We start from the raw sequence: 23,381 nt of genomic DNA, 5'->3' as shown, positions 1-23,381 counted from the left end.
ATCAAATACCCATTCCATTGTTTAAGGCAGATCTGTGTACCAACTCCCCCTGACAGGCCTGGGTTAAACATAGGCTAGTCAGAATTCCAGCCTATATTCATAACTTTTTGTACACACCTTGTATATAGAACATGCAAGAATATTACTGACCAGTGAGTTATTAGCTTTCAAATGATGCCTCACGAGGCACATTCTGTACGAAGCTGATTTCTATAGTGTGTAGGATGTGAATACAGCGGTGCTTAGGGTCACAGTGAGTCAGGGTTTTTTTGGTGCAATCCTGTTTTTACTTACAAAGAATGGTCACAGAATCCTGTTTCCCTGAATTCTGCAGGAACAGAACAATATCAGGCAGTTTCCTTGCACAGGAATCCATATCTGCCTTTCCAGCGAGTCTTGTGCCCTCAAGAAACTCTGTCCCTTGCTTTCTCCAGAGATGGCAGATGAGAATGGGTGGGGGCCTGCAGAGACTTCCATATGAGACGAGACTGAGAAGACTGAGACTGTTTATTTTAGAGAGGCGCTTGGCAATAATAATAATCACATCTAAGAATTCAACCAGTCCTATGGCGTCTTTCAAAGAAGCTATTCAGCAACCGATTTTTGACACAGTTTGCCCAGCTCTAGTTATACGTCCCCTCGACCTCCAAAACCTGGGCCAGAGCCTCAGCTGGTGTATGGCTGAAGCTCCATTCAAGTCAAGGTGGGCTATGGTGAGTTACACCAGCTGAGGATCTGGCCCAGGGCTGTTAACTGGACTGAAAAGATGCCTTAGGAATCCTGAGGTCCCAGTACTGTGCGGACGGCAGCAGTGCACTTTGGAATAGCTGAGACCAGAGACTGAGCGCTCTGTAAAATGATAGATCTGTGGGTCTTGAAATGATTTATTTACGTTGAGAGAGAAAGTGCAGCCTGTGAATGTTACAGCCTGTGTGACAGAGAAATACACACGCCTCGTGGGGAATAAGTGTCCCACAGACTAAGGACTGTGTGATTTGGCTGATTGAATGCGACATGATTAATAGTCTCATTACTCCAGTCTTCAGTTTGCTGCCTGACATACACTCTTGCGCTTGTATACAACTGTTGAGTCCTTGCTCTCTGAGCCAGCTCTGATTCATATGTCAATAAACATGGTGAAAGAAAAGTGAATTTCCCTGCCAAACTAAACAAACAGTATCTTTTTGGTTAACCCCAGAGAATCCTTGTTAAATAGGCTCCAAAGGGTGTCACACTGTTTCCTCATCTCTCTGATGAGAGCAGCTATCAGCCTGCATCCAGCACTCTGGGCTGCTGTCAAAAGGTTAAGGAGCGCTTGGTAAACATTAGGAATTCGTAAGTACCTCTGGATTTCAGGCACAAACTCCTGGTGCTGTGTCCTGGAATGGCCTGCTCTCCTGGGCTGGGTGCTTTGTGCTTTCAAAGCTGTGAGCACAGAAAGAGAAACTCTGCTCTGTTTGCTCTATGCTATAAGCAAGGTCTCCTCTGGAGTTACCACACACATTTCGGCCTCCCCACTGCCCGCCTGGGCTCCCTTCCAGTGGACAATGAGCACCGATCTCCTACCAGTGCCCATCGCTGGGCTTCCATGTGCGCCTGGACGTTCCGATGCCAAAGCTGGAGAAATGTGCGGTGGGGACTCTGGGTTTGGGCTAACGTAGCGCAGCAGTAATGAAAAACGAGAGAGGGGTGGGGTGGGACAGAGCAGCAGCATTTTAACTATACTATTATTAAATTTAAAAAAAAAGAGTTTATATTGGCATGGATTCCTCCTGAAACTTTCATAAAAGGCAAATGACTGGTTTCCCTTCTCCCCTTTTTCCATTTCTTTCTAATACAGATCAGCACTGGGGCCAGATCACAGATGCTTTTAACCTTTTAAATGGCCTCTGTGGAGAACCATGCCTGGGAATGTTTCGATTACTGTATAGTAACAAACTCCGCTGCGGTTGGAGAAGAAATCCAGGGTGCAAACACCTGAGCCCTTTGAGTCAATCCTGGTTACCTAGACAGTAAACATGGCACACAGACCTGGGCAATCATCCTGGCACCAGAGAGCGGCTGGTACATGCACTCCTGACCCAGGAGCAGCCCCTCCCAGCACCACACAGAGGTGGTGCAGTGACTCTCCTGAACGAACATGCAGCGATAGCCGTGCAGTGACTTTCGCTCTGGGGGCACTGGCCGGTGTGGCACCAGGAGCAGGATGAGGTGTGGAGCCTGGAGCATTGACAGTGCTGATGGCTAGCAGGGGGGAGCATTCCTCAGCCATGCTCAGGATGGCGCAGCATGTTGGCAAGGCCCCACATTCCCCACACGAATCCAAATGGGTTTCTTCCTGCACCTGCTGCACTGTCACCCCTGTGCTTCTGGGCGCGGGCAGAGGCCAGGCACTCTTCTCTGCCTTCATTCCCGGTTCTGGCACAGGGGCTGAGGCCTCTCATCTGCTCTCAGATTTACACATACTACCCATCTCAGCCTATAGGTGAGCAGGGCAGGGCTGCCGGGGTGCCGCTGTGTGCCCATTCACTGACTCACTGCTGTGTTCCTTGCACAATAGCCTTCAGCTGCTGCCCAGAGGTATTGGTGTGAACAGAGCTATGCTGATTTACACCAGCTAAGGATCTGGCCCCCACCTCATTAGCCTTTTGGAGCCCCCGTGAATGCCCAGGAGGAGGGAGCTGGTGATACTCCAGGCCGTGCAGAGGCATGGTGAGGGTTTTTCCCCAGGAAGGAGGGGGAGCTTTCCAAAGGCACAGAGGGGAGTTGAGTGCCCAACTCCCATTGACCGTCACAGCCCTTTATGCCTCTGAACATCCTGCCTGAGGTGTGTAAACCCCGCCAGACCCTCAGGCACTGCAGAAGTAAATGCACTATATTAATCAGCCTCCCCGCACGGGTAAGACACCTGCTTTCTCCACCTAGCCTGGGCACCTCTGCCCCGTGCTCATGCCAGCTACGCAATGCTGTTATTTTACTAGCTTATTTTTAGATGGGAAACCTGATTTTCAAAGGTCCCGGGCTGGGCATCGTCGGCCAGTTGTAAATGGGATTCCGGCCATAAGCGAAGGGCCCCCCGCATGGTCTGTGTGTTCTCACACAAGCTGGCAAAGTGGCGGAAAGATCCAGGGAGACTGGGTCAGGGAGCCTCCAGCCACTGCACCAGGAGCTGCCTCCCTCCAGCAGGAGCTGTGCTCCCTTTGGCTGGGAGCATTGGTTGCTCAGTAACGGCTGCAGAGGGGACCCACAGAGGGGCGATGAAGCTCCCTGGTGAGTTATCTGCTGCCCTGATGTCTGTGCACCCAGGCGGGGGCCCTGGAGGAACTCCACAGGTGACCTCTGTGGAGGGAGCGATGTGGGGAGATCTTGCTGCAGGGCTGGGGACGCAGGCGGCAGCTGAGCTCTGGCTGGGTCACTCACCTCACTCTGGAAATGTAAAATATGGGAAATTCCTGTGGAAAGAGGGATTCCTCCTCTGCTTCAAATCTAGACCAGCTGTGTGGTTGGCCTGCTCCTCCTTGGTGCAAATGGTGTGGCTCATTCCATCCTTCCTTCTGCTGGTCCAATGTCTCCCAGCATTCCTGAAATGGCCTGCTGGGAATGAAATTCAGTGGCTCTGAACCAGCAGGGAGCGAGAGGGAGACACATGCTCACACACACAAAGAAACTGCTCCTGCACAGTCAAACCAATGCCTTAAATTTTACAGCTAATCCTCCCCTGCTTCCATCAAACTCTGAGGAGACACCAAAATCTTTTTCCAGTCTCATTCAGGAGAGACCAACCCTAGGGCAGAAGCATCTCCAGAGAAGGACCCCAGTGGGTTCTCCTTCCGTAAAGCTCATTGGATGTGTCTTTATTTATTCATTTTTCTTTCCACTAGACTCTCAAACCCAGCACCCATCCCAGGCCTTGAGTGCCCTTGATGCTCATTTAAAATATATAGTTTTGCAAAATAAGCTAGTGCTAGTTCTTGGATCCCACAGTGCCTTTATAGCCTTCAGGGGACTGACCACTGCCAGGAAATGATCTCACTGAAACCACAGATGGGATTAATCTGAATCTGCTTGCACTGACCTTAACTTCTCTTGAAATGCTGTAGCCTTAAACACAAAATAGCTTAGGACTCTATAGCATGTACCTGGCTAGAATTGCTTCCTTCTGCAAGGGCTTATAGGAGAGCCCAGTGAAAGCTGGGAGGGTGGCTGGCCCTGGAGCCTTCAGGTCTTATGGACACCACTTAACGTGTCCAGGGATGAGCTGGCCCTGCTCAGCTGGGTTTCTGATGGTGCAGAAGCACTGGAGTGGTCAGGGTATCTGGGGGGAGAAGGAGTGAGGGCAGACCTCCATGCTGACTCTGCACTGGAAAGGATCAGTAACTATCTTGGACCAGCTTCTTCCACCTTGAGGTTCCTTAGGGGACAATTGCTGGAGCTCCCAGATCTGGAGTGTGTCTCAGCGGGCTCCTTCCTCTCACCCCCACCCACTCACTCCTTGTGTTAGATTTATCTGACATGAAAAATGTACGTAAGTCGATCCATTGAAAACGCCCATTCGCTGTAAATCTTGGAACGGCTTTATCAGGGGAGATTTATTTTGTCCTCGGAAAAGACACCCCTGTGCAGGGTCTGTGTGTCTCTCTCTCCGTTTCCCTGTGGCTCTGTCAGTGTGGTGTCCCAGCATCTCTGTCGTGTTTTGCAGCTGTCTCACGCAGCTGACCCAGTAGCTGCCCTGCTGCCTGGACGCAAATAAAAACCAGTTCCTATTTGTCAGGCTGTTGTGAAAGCCATGACCTTTATGGGCCCCGCAGCCTCGCTGACTCACTCAGGAGAGCAGGGATTAATGCTCAGCCTCTCACATTAGCTGGCACCAGTAGAGCCCTTCAGAGAGCAATGTGGGATGCTGCTGAGCCATAACATCTGCCATCTTTGTCTGCTGACAATAGAGGGATGTAATCTATGGCTCTGAGAAAATGCCTTGAGCCTATAAAAACAGGGTCCTTCTGCCAATTTCTCCTGCAAATTTACAGCAGCTGCAGGTGCCTCCGCACCTGCTCCCCAGCCTCCATGGGGACAAAGCAGACTGCAGAAGAGCCTGGTCTATCCAGCAGCTGGGCTTAATGCTTCTTGTCACAGGTCGGCTCAGGCTCCCACAGACTGAATAGCTGGGAAGAGCATTGCAGATCTCAGACTGACTGAAGGCCCTGTTCCTGGACTAATGAGAGAGGAGTTCATTACCCAGGCAAACCCACCCAGCACGTTGAAGGTGACTTGGTAGGCCCCAGAAACAAGAGGCTGGAGGAGACTAAGTGCGAGGCCAGGAGTTATGGTAAAAACTCCCGGCCCAGTGTGTAATGCAAGGACAGAAGGAACCAAGAACTGTGTCCTGTTAGTGACGGTAAAACGGGCAAAGGTGCTGTTGCCTCCCTGGAGGATTCTCTAATACTCCAGAATGCAGGTGTTCAACTTCCATCTGCGCGCGGTGCCTGCTGGTTGCCACACTTCTGAGAAGAGGATGAGAGGGAGAGGAGCAGTGGGGGTGCAATTGCTCTGAAGACCTCCATGCAGATATGAGACCATTCCAGCTGTTTGCATAGAATTAGGCCCCTATTCAGCAAGCAGGTGTGCAACCTGGGCATGTTTAGTCTGGAGAAGAGAAGGCTGGGGGGTGGAGGGGCAGGGACAGGACATGCTAGCAGTCTTCCCATATGTAACAGGTTGTTCTAAAGAGGACAGTGCTCAGTTGTTCTCGGTGTCCACAGAGGATAGAACAAGTAGTCAGTTTAGTTTGCAGCAAGGGAGATTTAGGTTAGACATTAGGAAAAACTTCCTAACTCTCAGGCTCGGTGAGCACTTCAACAGGTTACCGAGGGAGGTGGTGGAATCCCTGTCCCTGGAGGCTTTTAAGACCAGGTTAGACACACGCCTGTCAGGGCTGGTCTAGGTTTACTTGGTCCTGCCTCAGTGCAGGGGGATGTCCTCCTGAGCCCTCTTCCAGCCTGACAGTTCTATGATTCGAACTGTAATCGCATGAGAAATCCCATTGATCTGGAAGGAATGATCCCTCCTTACTATGTAAGTGAGACAGGATAAAGCCCAATAACACGTGGTTGAACTAGAGCTTAGCTTTTACAAAGTTAATATTTTAGTGCAAACATCATGAAAATGGGACCAATATGGAATATGCAGGAGAATGCAAAAATGCTCCAAGTTTGTGCCTTTTGCCTTTTCTTGCTCATTTTGCAGCCCTCTCTCTGTAACACTCTTTTCTGAAATTGCCAGAGCAGAGTGTCATTTTTCAGCCACATGCCAAACCCTTCAGGGCTCCCCTAATAAAAACCGAGTCACGCTGGGCTGATGTAAAGCAGTGTAACTCCACTGAGATCAGCAGCCCTCTGTCGATTTACACCAGCTGAGGGCCTGGCACAAGAGTTCCGACCTCTGCAGTTAGAAGTGACAAGGCTAAGAAATAAGGGAAGCAAATGTACTCTGAATGGGTGTGAGGATGAGTCTGCTCCCATAAGTGTCCTATTCTTCTTAAGGGCTAATGATCTTAAGCCCAGGCATGCAGCTGCACGCAGGCTTCTCCAGCGGGAATTCTGTTCTCCTTCCCTGGAAAGTTAACAGCTTGATTTGCAAAAAGATAATGAAAAATGTTTTTCATTAACACGTCTGACACCACCATTAAGGCATTATCGGTTGTACTCAAGTGTTAATGAGATTTCACTCTTTTCACCATGGGAGATGAGACAGTAATTAGGGCATGTTTCATATTCACGGCTGGAGCAGCTGAATTAATTGACTGAGATTAACTCTTCTGTATACGGAAAGCGAATATTTTATTTCTGCTCATGTGGTGGTTTGAAGGAGAACTCAGTTCAGTTTCTGATGATTGTCAGATGGCTTGAATGCAGGTGAAAATGAGCAGTTAATTTCATGAACAGCACACAGCATTAATTAGACCCCACCAATGTCAACACATCCTTGGAGCTCTCAGAAGAGGCAGAGGGGGCTGAGAAGAACAGAGCTGTAAAGATACATTAAAACATTCTAGCCTCGTTCATTAACACTTAAAACTGCCATAGCAAATGTTGCATAGTAATTTTTAGTATGCACAATGTGCACGTTAACCAATGAATGTAGAGTTGGGCTGAAAATAGCTTTTATAATACTCTAGCTTCTCATGTAGGGTGAAATCCATGCCCAGCAGAAGTCTGTGCACCACTCAAGTCCTATTTAATCTCTGTAGAAAGGCCATAAATCATGTGTAGGTCTCTGCACACGTATGAATTTCCCTCCTCTAGCGCAAGAATCCTCATTTTTCTGTCCTTCCAGCTGGAATCCCAAGATGAGGGATGTGTGGATGCTATGAAGCGATCCCACCTGGAAGGGATGAGATTCATGTCCCTGTGCTTTAGCTGCTGCTGAAAAATTACACCTTCCCAGATGACAAATCACATCTCAGTGGCATAAACTGGGGAGCTTCCAAGGTGGAATGCAATTATGGAAAGAACTATTTCCTCGTGTAACCAGTGAGGAAGGGAAAAATAAGGTAAGCAAATGTGTTATTTTCATAAGACGATTTAATTGGTGACATCTGTGGTAAAAGCACAGCTCTTTCCAAAGTGGAGTTAATTTTCTGTCTCTGGAGGAAGCAGTGATGTGGGTGTAGAGTCTTTGGAGAAGTCCCTTTGAGTCCTTTCCAAAGACACTTGTGAATGAAATGTGGAGCGGATTAAATATGTAAATGAGGTACTGATTTATCTCTTTCTCGCATGAGATCTTCTTCGGATGCTCCGAAATTACTGTATTATTTATAAGCCTTAAATCTTTAAAATTAGATGTGTGGTTTTTCAAACTAAACATCAAAACCTTAATGCAAACCACATTGTTTCAATAAAAAATCATATTAAAAAATCAAATACAAAATGTTTCTGCATTTGGCTCAAACCCCTATCTCATGTGGTTCACATCCATGCTGGATCCATTTTGCAAGATCAGGTCCTCTTTGCAATGACTTGCAACAGTGAACTCAAAATAAACAAAAAAAGAAAAGGAGGACTTGTGGCACCTTAGAGACTAACCAATTTATTTGAGCATAAGCTTTCGTGAGCTACAGCTCACTTCATCGGATGTTCACGAAAGCTTATGCTCAAATAAATTGGTTAGTCTCTAAGGTGCCACAAGTCCTCCTTTTCTTTTTGCGGATACAGACTAACACGGCTGCTACTCTGAAACCTGTCAAAATAAACAGACCTGGTTTAATTAAAAAAATATTGCCTTGCTATTGAAAAGTATCATTTCCACATACACACCCCTGAAATTTCTTGGGGAAATAGTGGAGACTGATCCCACCAGAGCCCACAGGGAATTTCTAATCAGAGGAAGGGAATTAGCTGGCTTGTTAAAGTCCAAAAATGCAAAATATACTATGCCAGCATCTGCATGTAGAGTGCTGTTGGAGTCTGTGCTTTCCAGGTGCTATTTACCTGTCAGAGAGCACAACAATGCATGTGCAGGTATACAGCAGGGGGAGGGTGGGATAGGGGATAGATTGTACAATAAACAATTTCTTCTTGTAAATTCCAAAGAGTCACTTAAAAATTGCTCTAGCTCCCTCTCTAACATCCTGTGATCACTTCCGGATAAAGTACCAAACTGCACTGACAGCCAGATCATAGGCACTGGGCGTGGCCAGCTCACTCACTACATTTCACAGCTATGGCTGGTTTCCCAGAACTGAGACACTCCTGGATTGTTGACGTTGTTGTGGGAATCTGTTGGGTAGCAGAGTAATTCGCAGGGTGGCTGGCCCTAGCTGTCTGGGCCATCTGACAAAGGATTGAGAGGAATCCACAAACTGGGCCTTCATGTCATTTCCATTTCTTTCAAAGGAGGAGGAACTGGCCAGAACAACCCAGCCAAATCCTCATCTCTTTAAAGGGACAACGTCACAGGCCAGAGGCTGCTCTCCCCTGCAAGGTGAGGAAAGGAGACAGGAGGGTCTGTGCTAACAGGCAGGAAGGCAGAAGCCAATGGACGAGGACAGGGATGCTCCTATCCTCAGTATGGGTCCCCAGATCTGCGTGGATCTTGGGCCCTCTGTGGGCATAGGGGTCCACCAAATGCCCTACCCATTGCATGCAGTGGGGGGCAATCCATCCTTATGGGATATCCCTAGGGACCGTACATAGGGACATCAGCGACTGCTCTGGGGACTGACAAAACAAGCTGTGTAGCAGGGAATCAGCAAAGGAGGAGCCGAATCTGCTGAGGCAGGGGGCTCGTATACCCAGCGAGAGCCAGTCCCTGCCTCTAACAGCAGAGAGACGAAGGGGTTGCAGGGGAAAGAGAGATTCGGGGGCTGGGGGGTGAAGTGACTTGGCCACGGTCACACAGCAGGTGCATGGCAGAGATGAAGTTAGAGCCCTGCTCTCCTGTTGGCCAGGCTGGTACTTTTCCAGCATACCACACTGCCCCTTCCCTGGGTCACTAAGGTCAGCTGAGATTTGTGACCATATTCGGATCTTAGCAACTAGGGGTTGTGTTTATTTTTCATCTCAATTGGCTCTGAGCAGTTGCGACCACTTAGCAAATAACGACTAATAATAATCTTGTTGACCTTTAACACAGTTGGCTGACTTTGCATTGCTTTCACCTTGGACAATTAATACAGCCCGGTCCATTTCACATTTACTGCCAGTCTCTTTCCCCCTCCAGTTCTCGGGCACTTGCATGCCCTGGCAGTGTCTGGGATACAGGCACTGCCAGGAAAGGAGGAAATCCAAACAAAACCTGTTTTCACTGAATTAAAATCAATTCACTATAAAATTTCTATTAATATTAAGTGTTTTAAAATGTTTCGTTTCCCCAAAGCCTAAACCCTAAGCCAAACCTTCCTGACAGGGACACGTTCATTAGCAAGCTCAGACTCACATTACGCGTCTCTTCTGCGTCTCCTGGAGGGGCTGGTGGGACAGCAGCTGCCTAATCCGGGTTTTGGCACATGCTGAACATCCCTTCATAATGGCCTCCACTGGACATTTTCCCACCTGTTTTCTCAGGTCCCTGCGTCGTCCCTCTGGATGATGGTTAACCGGCTCTAACCGGACAGAGGGTTTGTGCGTTCAGGCTGCCTGTGTTTAGAGTCAGCGTCCCCAGTCTCTCTCCCAGTCTCCCTATAACTTAGAAGAAAACATCAAATGAAACTTTGGAATTCCAATCAAAACTCAGGACGGGGACAAAGGCCAGTCTGAGCAGGCAGAGGTGACAGCGCCTGACTGCAAGGTGCTGGAAAGCTCAGTGGCTGAGGGCGGTGTTCTCTGGGAAGGTCAGATCTATTTGCAGGTCTCTTGCCTGCAGGTTGTCTGTAGGATCAGAACCCTGGCTGCGCTGATTCCCACGGGACTGAGTCAGGGTGACCCTAGCCACTAGCTGAAATGGCACTGCAAATCCCTTCAGCAGCCAGCCTGCTGGCTGCCGTGGATTTTGCGAAAGCTGGGAAAACGGGTGTTTGCTGGAGGCAGGCTGCGTCCCTGCTCAGTCACAGCATCACCGTAGCAGAGCCGCTCTCGGAGAATCGCCAAATGTTGCCAAAGCTTTGCACACCACGCGCGGTGAAAGCCACTCGGGAACAGGAGTGAGCTGTGCCCAGCACCCTGTGTCCCCACGTGCCTCAGAGCATAAGGACTGGACTCATTTCCAGGCCCACTGGGGTCTGTGCCAAGGAAGAGAACCCTAACTGTGGAGCTGGGCCCCCTGGATCCATACACAGAGGGGCTCTCGTCACCCGGAGGCACAGGGCCACGGGGGTGTCGTGTTTCTGTAGCACCCTCCCCTGCTCTCTAAACCCCAGGGAGCTCCCTCTGTGGGCCCAGGACTCAGCATGCCAGGAGGGAGCGGGTGGGGAAGGTCTGGGACCAGCCAAGATGGGAAGGGACATGAACCATCCTCCGGCATCTGCTCTCTCAAGCTGATTTCCTTTTTCACAGCCCAGCTTCCTTCTTTCCTTGGAAGGGCCCTGGGCAGCTGCTGACTGGAGAAGCCCTGGAAGGCTACTAGGGACCTTGGGCAAGATGGCAGGGAGCTGAGCCTTGTACAGAGCCCAGGCCCTGGCCTGCAATAGATCGCCATGGTCCAGGTTGGAGGGCCAGGACCCAGCTGAACTGGGGAGGAGCCCTGGGAGGGAAGCCTGCAGGGCCCGCCTACCCGTGGGCATGCCTGCTGTGGGCCAGCTTGGTGGAAAACAGAGTAAGACGGCAGGGTTGCCCAGGGAGGACCCCAGGAAGCTGCAGTGCCGAGCTGGACCCCGGGCAGCCCTCAGACATAGCCAGGCCTCCAAACCAGATGTTACCACCCCTGAAGCTGGTTCTCCAGGGCAACAAGGTGTCACTGCCCCTGACGGCCCCACTTCACCCACAGCACTTGGCAGGAGCTCCAAAGTCCCCCTGTCCCTGGGCCATTCTGAGGGGGTGCAGTGGCCCCTATAGAATGGGGCCTTTCAGGCTGAATTCATCCCATGGGGAAGTAGCCCAATTAACTCCAGGGCAGTTCTTGTACCTGGGGCGTAGCTGTGTCTACATGGTTGCTGAGACAGCTGGGTAAACAGAAAGGCCCAGGCAGGAGCAGCAGCAGCCAGCCCTGATTAGCAGTCTCCCCTCCTGTTCCAGCTCCAACCCGCCTGCCTTTCTCTGCTGCCACGCCCAGGGATGCTCATGGTTTGCCTGTGGTGTGCAGGCAGCAGCCTCACCTCTCTTGGCTTCCTGCTCATTAACCCGCAGGGTTGAAACTACAAACATAAAACAAACTAAATCGGCCTGGGAAAGACAAACAAGTGACCCACCCGCTGAAACTTTAATGGGAGATGCCTCAGGGCTTCTTCCTCCAACCATCCCAGCCGTGAGAGGGCTAATGGACTCCTGCAAATCTCTAACCTTAATTCTCCTCTCAGGTCCCGTCAAGTCACCTCCCTCTCCTAAAGCAAAAAGGAAATGTAAAAATGGCTTGACGGGAACTCTCTTTGGCTGGGGGTAATGGGAGAACCGGGCTGACGTCAGCTGTGCGCAGTACATCCTCTGGTCTGTTTGCTTAATGTCCAGGAATTAGCAATTCTTGCCAGCTTTCCCCAAAGCCAGACCGAAGCTGTGCCTCTGGGATGTGGAAACAACTCCATTCTCCTGCATTCCTTGTGTGCTGCATCTTCTGAGTTTGTGAAGCCTCAAACAGCATGTGAAAGAGCAACAGGAATCCCTGACCCAGCTGTACCAAGATATTCAGCTTCTGGCTCTTTGTGCAACTTTCCTCAAGCCAGGAAAGTAGCTGCTTTCTTGTTCACCTGCATGGCCAGTGTCCCAGCCTCCTCATGCCGTATACATGTCAGTGAAATGCAAACCAAATTTCAGAAGGAAAATGCTGCCAATGGCACTTGGCAGAGTCACATTAGCCGACGCTCCTCAGTTACTGTGCTTCCAACAGTGAGAGAATTGAGAAAGAGAAGGGAGACAAGAGAGATGCTTCTAAGGCAGAGAGAAAGAACAAAATGTATCTTTCTTCTGGACTCTCCAAAGACTAGTGTGTTCTGAGCACAGCTGATGTCTGCTCCTAGACCTGGGTCCTCTCTAGCCGCTGTATGGTCCCCAGCACTGCAGTGTGTGAGACTCCCACAAAGCTGATGGGTTTATTCCCATACACCTCCTGAGAGGCAGGACAGTGCTATTATCCCCATTTTACCAAGGGGGAAACTGAGGCACAGCGAGTCAGTGGTTTGTCCAAGGAAGTCAGACTGTCCCTTGTGGAGCCATTTTACGCCAGTGCAAGGTGAGTGCAGAATGCGACCCAGTCAGAATGGTAATGGTTTGCTCTGCCTTTGAGCTGGGGCAGGACAGTGGGGAGTCAGGCCCGTGAAGTCTGTGGAAGAGCTAGGAACTGGGCCCTGATCACCCAAGTCCCAGGCTCCAGCTCCACGGCCTGGCAATCTGTTACCCCAATGCACGCCGGATGTGGAATGTTGCCACCCAGACAGGGCAGCGATGGGTACCCCAGCATGGTCCCTGGCTCTCCTGCTGCCCTTCATCACCCCCTCTGACCCTGACAAGTCGCTTCGGTGTGGATTAGAGTTATTCTCAGTGCCGCTTCTCCTCTCCCCTGCTCAATGCCCACTTAGTCTTTGCAAAGCCAGACGTCTTGCTGGGGGGGCAGAGCGGACTTTGTAGAGTCCTGACTAGTCTAAAGCAGACATCCCCAGGGGGGCAGCCAGCAGAAGGAGCAGGAATCACTAATTCTATTTCCTGTGCTTTGCTGTGGCCCAGTTTTGAATTTCATGACTCTTGTGGTTTCCCAGCAGCCTTGCAGAGAAGATGCATTTCAGTAGCTTAGTGAGCCCGCCTGAGATTCCAGGAAGAACGAAGGGACGGCAAATGGCATTCTAAACTATGTGAGAGGGAACCGCTAATGTTCCACGGGCAGAGTTAGGTGCCCAGATAAAGAAGCAAAGGAAATAACCCTCAGCCTTAAACGCCCCTGATGAGTCTCGACTCCTAGGAAGCTGAGAACAGCCTTTGAAATCCAAGGCCTTTCCCCCTTCTAGAGCGGTACACATTGTGACCAGGTTCTGCCCCATGAATGTGTGAACGTTGCCATCTCTGCTGTTGAACATGGGTGTTTGCAAAGGAAAATGTCACCCTCCCATCCTGGACAGCAGTCACAACCTTTTACACACCAGGTGCAGCAAGAGCAGTGTGTGGTGTGAGGGATGTTTTCACCTGCAGAAATTACCACCTGTGTTTGGGAGTGTTACCGTCCCCAGGTTCACTGCACTCTGACCCTCCTGATCTCTTGGAGAGTGTGGCTTATTGAGGACTGCGTTAGAATTGCAAGCTATCACTTTAGCAGTAGAGGAGGAGGGTGTTTTCTGTTTCCCCCAGTGCCCCTTGTAGCCTAGGAGGCTCTGTAGCAAAGCATGTGAGCAGACTCAGTTTGAAGACAGACAGCTAGAGTAAGATGGGGTGAGTTGTGCCCTCGCTACATTGGGGAGCAGCCTGTTTTGTCTCTGTTTTTGTGTGTTCTGAAATCTAAGCAATAAAGTAGTATTACATGGCAACCTTCCAGCAAGATTATTTAGGTTTTATTTCTAATTTCTTTGTGTGTATGCTGTGACGATAAGAGTGCACCACACACCCCATGCAGGACTTGGGCCAGCACATGGAATTATACAATTCTCCAACTTTCAGAGTGGGCCTTGGCCATAGGGCGCCGACTTCTGCTCCCGCCGGTGGGTGCTCGACCCCCCTCTGCCCTGGCCCTGCCCCGACTCCACCCCATTCTGAGGGCCTCAGGGGAAATGATTATGAAGCTTTTGCCACCTGCCCCATAGAACAGATAATATGTCTGGTGACTGGTGTAAAGCGCAGGCTGCAGTGCTAGAATGTGTATCTGGAGAGATGAGTGTTCAGTGCAGTGTGAAGGCCTCTATCTCAGCAACTCACGGGCTGGTGTCTGAATCCCACATGCTGCAGACTTGATGTCTGTTGCAGAAGTTAGATGGGTGCACCAGGTAGATATTTGTTCTATTGCGGCTTCTTGAAAGCCCATTGATTCAATGGAAAGATGCCATTTGACTTCAATAGCCTTTGGAGCAGAACTCTATTGGGTGAGACCCTTAGAAATGCTACTCTCTGGTCCCATACAGCTGTGAGAGAAAACTTACGCAGTATTGTAGCATAGGGACTGCATTAAAATATAGTTCTAAGTGTCTCAATGGAACAAGCTGTCAATTGTAGTTGATTAGATGCAATAATAGCTGCTAACATATATCTCTGGAAATTGCTTGAGGTCTAGCTGGCATTTGTTAAAAACAAACTGGATGAAAAAAGAGAAACCTATTGGTGACATGAATGTGCAGTGAAGAAAATACATTTGTGAGCTCAGAATTTATAGCCTGTCACCATAAAGCTGTCTGGGATCCATGGATTGCTGCTTTAGATACTGATGGTAAAACAATTTTCATTCTGTTAGATGAAAATTGCTTTCAATTTGGCAGCACTGTGCTGCTCATGATCTCACCACTTCATAAATAACACTTTATAACAGCTCAGAATAAAACAAACCAAACCCTTCTCCAGACCTTCCTCCTGGGCTGTAAATACCTCTCGCCATGATGTCAGAGTCCTTCTCTCAGAACATCCTGCCCAAATCACTAACACGTGTGTAGCCAAGGGATTTGTTTTACCTGGACTTTCCACTTACCCAATAATGCAGCTTGGAGACTTGGCAAAGCTCTTTCATGGCTCATAGAGTTGGGCTCTTAGATAGTTTCTTTTTAATTCATTACTGGTTTTGGACAACACCCGCAGTCTAATCATATCATAATATTCCTGGGACCCTTATGTATCCACTAAATAAACATCACTTCACACATCTCTGAATCTCTCAGATAGTTTGTTGAAAATCCAAACCATCCAGCCATGGAATTGGGAAGAAGGGCACTTGGTTCACCCTGGATAAAAACCAGAGACCATACACAGACAGAGAGTAAAACAGCCTCATAACTCAGAGGTAACTTTGAAGTGACTGTCAGGAACTGAATTCATTTGCACTGCAGAAGAACGCTTCCACCTACTGTGAATTTACTCGGAAGCCTGCTAAAAAAACAGTGGTGCCACTGGACAATCAAGATGCTAAAGGAGTGCTCAATGATGATAAGACCATTGTGGAGAAACTAAATGAATTCTTTGCATCAGTCTTCAAGGCTGAGGATGTAAGGGAGATTCCCAAACCTGAGCCATTCTTTTTAGGTGACAAATCTGAAGAACTGGCCCAGATTGAGGTGTCATTAGAGGAAGTTTTGGAACAAATTGATAAATTAAACAGTAATAAGACCAGTAAGCCTAACTTCAGTACCGGGCAAACTGGTTGAAAGTATAGTAAAGAATAGAATTATCAGACACATAGAAGAACATAATTTGTTGGGGAAGACGCAATATGGTTTCTGTAAAGGGAAATCATGCCTCACCAATCTGCTAGAATTCTTTGAGGGGGTCAACAAGCATGTGGAGCAGGGTGATCCAATGGATATAATGTACTTAGATTTTCAGAAAACTTTTGACAAGGTACCTCAGCAAAGGCTCTTAAGCAAAGTAAGCTGTCATGGGTTAAGAGGGAAGGTCCTCTCATGGACTGGTAACTGGTTAAAAGACAGGAAACAAAGGGTAGGAATAAATGCTCAATTTTCAGAATGGAGAGAGGTAAATAGTGGTGTTCCCCAGGGGTCTGTTCTGGGACCAGTCCTATTCAACATATTCATAAATGATCTGGAAAAAGGGATAAACAGTGAGGTGGCAAAATTTGCAGATGATACAAAACTACTCAAGATAGTTAAGTCCAAAGCAGACTGCGAAGAGTTACAAAGGGATTTCACAAAACTGGGTGACCGGGAAACAAAATGGCAGATGAGATTCAATGTTGATAAATGCAAAGTAATGCACATAGGAAAACATAATCCCAACTATACATATAAAATGATGGGGTCTAAATTAGCTATTACCACTCAAGAAAGAGATCTTGGCGTCATTGTGGATAGTTTTCTGAAAACATCCACTCAATGTGCAGCGGCAGTCAAAAAAGCCAACAGAATGTTGGGAATCATTAAGAAAGGGATAGATAATGAGACAGAAAATACCATGTTACCGCTATATAAATCCATGGTACACCCACATCTTGAATACTGCGTGCAGATGTGGTCGCCCCATCTCAAAAAAGATCTATTGGAATTGGAAAATGTTCAGAAAAGGGCAACAAAAATTATTAGGGGTATGGAACGGCTTCCGTATGAGGAGAGATTAATAAGACTGGGACTTTTCAGCTTGGAAAAGAGACGACTAAGGGGGGATATGATAGAGGTCTATAAAATCATGACTCGTGTGGAGAAAGTGAATAAGGAAGTGTTACTTCTTCTCATAACACAAGAACTAGGGGCCACCAAATGCAATTAATAGGCAGTACGTTTAAAACAAACAAAAGGAAGTCTTTCTTCACACAAACACACAGTCAACCTGTGAAGCTCTTGCCAGAGGATGTTGTGAAGGCCAAGACTATAATAGGGTTCAAAAAAGAACTAGATAACTTCATGGAGGATAGGTCCATCGATGGCTATTAGCCATGATGGGCAGGGATGGGGTCCCTAGCCTCTGTTTGCCGGAAGCTGGGAATGGGGGACAGGGAATGGATCACTTGGTGATTCCCTGTTCTGTTCATTCCCTCTGGGGCACCTGGCATTGGCCACTGTCATAAGACAGGATACTGCGCTGGATGGACCATTGGTCTGACCCAGTACGGCAGTTCTTATGCTCTTATGTACTAGAGTGTTAAAAAACTTCTCCAGATTCTAATTGCTCTACTCAGAATGGTGAGGATCCTTATCATTTTTTGCTGGGTAAAGAACCTTGTGCAATAGTGTAGTTTCTAAATAAGCTAACGCAACTGGCTCATTACATTCTTTAAGATCCCTGTTTTCCCAGATCGCCCCAAAGCAATCTTCACTATAAGGACTTGCAAAATCTGCATGTGTACAGTCATTTTGGAGACACACTACAATGAAAAAGCATCAGGAATATACAAAAATATCAATAGTAGTAATTTCCCTTTTATTGCAGATACGTATTTTATACCTAGGACCTGAGCATCAGTGTAAATTGGCATTGCTCCATTGGCACCGACGCCCAGTGGAGTCACTGGGGCAATGAGGTAAGGAGCTGGGCCCGGTGCTGTGTTCCCATATTCTTTGTGAATAAATGTCTCATTCATGAAAAGAGCTAGATTGACAGCCCTGGGCCCTAGAGTCCTGAATGTGTAATCTACAGAACCATATAACAGCTGGGGCAGGGGGGGACACGTCTCCTGCCACCACCCCCACTCTGTCCTGCCTCAACCTTCCCGGGCGGGGGGGAAAGGGGGGCTCCAGGCTCGATTTGCAGCGCATTCGCTACTTGGGCCCTCTGACGAGGCCGTGCACAAGAAGAGGTAGTTACTGTCAGTCGTGATGGGAGCCCCAGTCCAATGAGAAGAGGCCTCAGACAACCAGATCATTCCACACGGCTGGAAGAAGACAGCAGCCTGGATTTGTCAGGGTTACCCACTCTCTGTCCTTTCCATCCAGAGGCCTCTGAGCACAGACGTGTCATTATCCCCGTGTTAACAGACAGAACACAGAGAACTTAAATGACATACCCAAGGGCACACAGTGAATCAGGCACTGAGCTGTGGACAGAGCCTTGATCCCCCATTCAATGCAAGAGACCCCTGTCCTACCCAAAGCACCACCCTGCCTCCTGCTGGCTCACTTGTATCTGCAGTTCTCCAGAGTTTAATACATGGATTTTAGGTCCAACAGCCCTTCCTAATGTGTCTTGAGGACTCTGTTTGACAACCCTAGAGGGAAACAGCAAAGTGAATGAGATCTGCTTAGATTCCAGAGCCATTCAGGATTGAACATGGATGTGCCTATAAAACTATGATGGACCCCATCACATCCCCTGCCGAGAAGCCTGTTTACATACCAAGATACTCCGACTCTTTGAATTTTTAAAGGGAGTTTCTTTCTCGCTCCCCGCCCCGCTGTTATTTATAGTCATGACAGTAATTATCCTGCTCTGTGAAGTGGTTTGGGGATGCAGCATATATGAAAGACGCTGTAAAAAGTAAAGTTGCCTGGTACTAAATAACAAAGGGACTTGGCCACATGTGACAGATGCTAGTCATGTTGCTTGGTGCCTCATTTTGAAGGCAATCTTGTACCCCTGGGACATGTGTGCAGCATGAAAACCTGAATAGCAGATAATATTGTGCAGGACTCAGGAACAAAAACCAGCTTTAAAATTAAGCAGTTTTTTTAGTTATAAAATCACAGAACAGTCCAGAGTATTCAGAAATACATGTGCACGCACATGTATGTATTTGCTCACCAAGGCCCTGATCCAGCAAAGTGCTTAAGCGCGTATTTAACTTGAAGCATATGCCTCCATCCATCCACGTTCATCAAAGCACTGAGCCCTTAATATGAGATGCCTTTACTGGGTCAGGGTCCAAGCCTTTAAGCCCTTGGGAAAGTGAAGAGTTCTTATTTTTCAACGGGCTTTGTCTGTTTTCATCACCTAGCCACAAAGATCCGAGCGGAGTCAGAAAGTGTCTTTGCACTGGTCAGAGATGCTGGCGGGCGAGTTCTCCTGGGACCTGGCGTCTCAGTGTAGAAGGTGACACAGGGAGTGCTGCAGTATGTCTACGTGCTTCTGAACCCGTTTGGTGTTCACCCTCTCACAGGGGCTTCAGCCCCGCCCAGACTCCAGAGGAGACAACGGGTTCTTTTGGATCCTTTGAAGTTGTGTTTTGTTGTTGTTCCTTGTGAATGAAAGGTCCTCAGTGTGGCAGCTTGGCTCCCACAGGAACAAGGGTCCCCCAGACCCTAGTCACCCCTCTGTCTGAGGAGGACCGGGCAGGAGGCACTGTTTTTATCTGCTCCTCTGGTTTCCGGAGGGTTTGCATAGTGTCTGATCCATCCCAGACATCTGGTCTGAAGTTAGGCAACTGGCAGTCACACTGCAGCTCCAGTTTTGGCTTTCTCCACCTTGGGAGCATCCTGCTGCTTCCACAACACAACTGAGAGCTGAGAGAGGACTTCAGAAAGGACTTCAGACAGGCTCTTCCCTGGATAATGGAGTAGAATTCTAGCAGTACAGTCACTTCCGCTCTCTGCCCCCGACCCTGGGGTCTTTCTCTTTCTCTGTGTACATATTTCAATCAGCAGTGTTGGGAAATCAGCATACCGTGCCCTCACAGACACTACCTAGGTCACTTTTCTGCTAGCCAGACTGCAATTACTCTGCTCTTTCCTGGAGCATCTCTGAGTCCCACCTAAACAGTGATGCCAAGTGCAAGTGCTCAAACTTAATGAGATTTTAAAGAATAATAAATGTTGGCATCATTTTATCTCTGTCTGGATTTTTTGAGCCTTTAGGGTCATGTTTTCAGGCATTTTTCAACAATGAGGAGGGCTAGAAACACCCTCTCTTTTTTTTAATGAAAGCTGAGATTTTCACCTGACTCCAGGAGCTGGTACTTTAAGAAAAGAGTTTGCAACACTGTAATATCGAAAGCTCTATATCTCCATCTTAAAAAGACAGCATGAAATCATAATTTTTCCTAATAGCAAAGCACATTCAGACACCCTTACTTACATTAAGTAGGACCTTATCATGCAAGTTGGCCCACTGAAGTCAATAGAGGTTTTTATGGAGTAAGGCATTCTCAGCAAGAGTAAGGGCACTAGACTCTGACCTAAACATTTTAACCTGTTTGTAGTAAAGCATGCGACACTAATTCCAGATGTTAATTTTTGTGCGTGTCATTTCCCTGCATTATTTGGCTCAGCAAATGGAGACCAAATGTAGTTCCTAAATTCGGATAGTGCTCTTGGGAGAATTTCAATCTCTTCTTTTATTTTAGTTTGGGTTTTTTGCAGGTCTGCAAATGTGTTTGTTTTAATAATATAGCTGCAGGACAGATTTTGGAAAGCCAAGTATCACTAGAGTTTAATATCTCTAATCCAGCAGTAACACAAACCTGCCGAGAGTTTGCTTAATGCTTTGCATCCTTTTCTTATTAAGCAAAAGGTTTGAAGTGATTATCGTTTATTTACAGTTAAATTGGGCTTAAATGCAAGTTAATTCCTACCCCCTACTCCATCAGGCTGTCTGCCAATTACCAATTACCATGTGTCTGCTAAGGTCACACTTCAAGAGCACCATTAGGAGCCCAAGAGCAGATGTTAACAGGGCAGTTCAGAAATAGCTTCTCCTCTGGGTGGAATGTCGGAGCTGTTGGTGCTTGAGTGCCCATGTCTCCCTCTAATGGGGGGAGGTCAGCCGGGGCTGTCAGGCCCTGATACTAGCACTGTGCATGGAGATTTTCCTCTTGATTGTAAACTCTTTGGGGCATTGTCTCTATATCACATGTTTGTACAGCACCAAGTACCACGGGCCTCCAGCCCTGACTGGGGCCTCTAGGGGCCACAGCAACAGAAACAGACTCAGAAGGGCCCAAGTTCATTCCCCTGCTTGGCTGGACTGTCCAGGTGTCCGTGGTGGGCGGAGTCTGACCTTGCTGCCCACTGGTTCCAGGATGTGAATATTTGCAAACTAAAAGCTATGCCTGGCAGCAGGAATACCCATTTCCCTCGGCTCAGAGTAAGGCCTTATGCTCAGAATCCCATACTGATAAGCGGCAGCTGTCAGTTTGCTGTCATATTGCGTCTACTAATGCTCTCTTGCTCTGTCACGTTAACAGGCCAGCATCTGGGTGTCTCCATGTTCTGTTACCCAGAGCCCACTCCTGTGCTGCTTCATTATCGGGAGACACAGGTCCTGCTGCCTTCGCGGAATGATGCTCTGCTGCCCTGTCCATTCTCCGGAGTAGGATAGCCCTTTCTGTTCTCCCAGAGCCTGCTGCCCTGTACAGGGCTGGCTGGGAACCGACTTCTCACACTCTCCACAGAGTTTCTGAATTAAGGATCTTTATTAAACAGCTGAGCAATGAGAAAGCCAGCGTGAGTTTAGGCCCCTCAGCAGGCAAAGAGAGCTCCTCTGATCCCAGGGCTTTTATCTTTGCCACAGCCTAGTGCTCAGCTAAGCCCCAAAGGAACAAAGAGCGAGTTCATTGGAAGGAATCAGGTGCCAAAGGACATTCTTTCTCCAACCTGTTCGAAGGTTGTCCTAAGCTGCAGTTACAATTCCCCCAAACTGAGCTCAGCCTTTCTGTGGTTAATGAACACGAGGGAGAGAAACGTTTGGGGTTTTAATATATTTTATTTTTGTTGTTTGTGAAATCAGTGAGGAGGCATGTGTGGGCACTAGCAGCAGATCCCCATCCCCAGGAATTCCAGCTCCCAGGCCTCTGGAGTGGTCCCCACGGATGTAGGTACCCAAGCAGAAAAGCCACTCAGGAAAGGGTCAGTCATTTCCAGCCACTAACCTAGTAATGCAAGGGGAGAGCAAGGAAGTAGGGAAGAGAAACAGAAAGAGGGGATTCAGAGTAACAGCCGTGTTAGTCTGTATTCGCAAAAAGAAAAGGAGGACTTGTGGCACCTTAGAGACTAACCAATTTATTTGAGCATGAGCTTTCGTGAGCTACAGCTCACTTCATCGGCATCCGATGAAGTGAGCTGTAGCTCACGAGAGCTTACGCTCAAATAAATTGGTTAGTCTCTAAGGTGCCACAAGTCCTCCTTTTCTTTTTGAGAAAGAGGGGAGAGGGTGACAAAAGGAGAGGGAGCCAGTCCCATGGAGAACATGTTCCTCAGAGTGCAAAGGACCAGCACTTCCTACCTACGGTCATTGCGAGCCAGTGGACCATGACAACAATTGGACCTCACCCCTCTAAACACTCCCCCTCCCAAGGGTGTGAGCCCCACACTCCTGCCACTGGCCCATCTCCTCACCTGCCTTCTGGTGAGTTTGGCCCTCCCTGCTCCTGCACCAGAGTACCTGAGGTTTGGGATTTGTGATGCCACTGGGAATGGCAAAATTGGCAACTGTAACTTTCTCCATCCTTTATCCCACTGGCCCTGAGAAGCCCATGTTTCACCCTTTTGCAGAGAGATGGCATTCCCAGACTGACAGCCACAGGGATATGGACAGATGGACGGTACCTGCAGGCTCCAAAGGGTAAACTCTCTCTTAGTTGTAGGTACTTTTCAGTTGATAACAAAAAATTAAAGGAAACCCAAACACTACGGCGATAAAACTCCTGCTAGTATAAACAACGAGGAGTCCTTATGGCACCTTGGAGACTAACAAATTTATTTGGGCATAAATGTGTTAGTCTCTAATGTGCCACAAGCACTCCTCGTTGTTTTTACTGATACAGACTAATCCGGCTGCCCCTCCGAAACCTCCCATTAGTATGAGTTTGTGTCTGAGCCAGCTGAAGGACTGTGAGTCCCCCTGGGCCCAGGCTTTGACTCTGAAGAGTTTTGTAATTCCCAGCAGCTCAATGGACACAATAAATCCATGCCGGGAACCCAGGTGGGGCCGCAGTCTGACACTGCCCGTATTACTCCCTTACCGATCAATGGGGGCCCTGGCTCTCACCGGCAGGGAGTGAGAGGAAGAAAGACACGCAAGCCGTGGGAAGTGAATAAACTCAATTAGATCTCTGTAATTGCAAGAAGAATGAGTGTGGGGGTCTGGCACATGTGCTGTCTTGGAGCAGTAATGAAAAGGGCCGTGTTTGCTGCGCTGGAGAGGTGGCCTGCTGTGTCCCAGCAGTGCCCTTTGAAAAGCTCCAGAATGGCGCTTCAGCGCCTCAGAGCCGGGGGACTCGCAATCCCCGGCCCAGTG

The 23,381-nt window shown here is 48.4% G+C and overlaps 1 protein-coding gene and 1 long non-coding RNA gene across 2 annotated transcripts in view; both read left to right on the top strand.

Annotated features, from left to right (window-relative positions):
- CDCA8 (cell division cycle associated 8) overlaps positions 1-23,381 on the top strand; it is a 282,601-nt gene that overhangs the window by 202,302 nt on the left and 56,918 nt on the right. The window lies entirely within an intron of this gene.
- The window catches only part of LOC141974687 (uncharacterized), a 28,478-nt gene continuing 22,790 nt past the window's right edge, over positions 17,694-23,381 (top strand). The window contains exon 1 of the long non-coding RNA XR_012635797.1: positions 17,694-17,736. This is a non-coding gene — a long non-coding RNA (uncharacterized LOC141974687). The remainder of the gene's footprint in view (positions 17,737-23,381) is intronic.

This window comes from Natator depressus, chromosome 19, assembly GCF_965152275.1.
Source record: "Natator depressus isolate rNatDep1 chromosome 19, rNatDep2.hap1, whole genome shotgun sequence".
NCBI lineage: Eukaryota > Metazoa > Chordata > Testudines > Cheloniidae > Natator > Natator depressus.
Note: the sequence above shows the minus strand (reverse complement) of the source record. Positions and strands in the feature narration are given on the sequence as shown.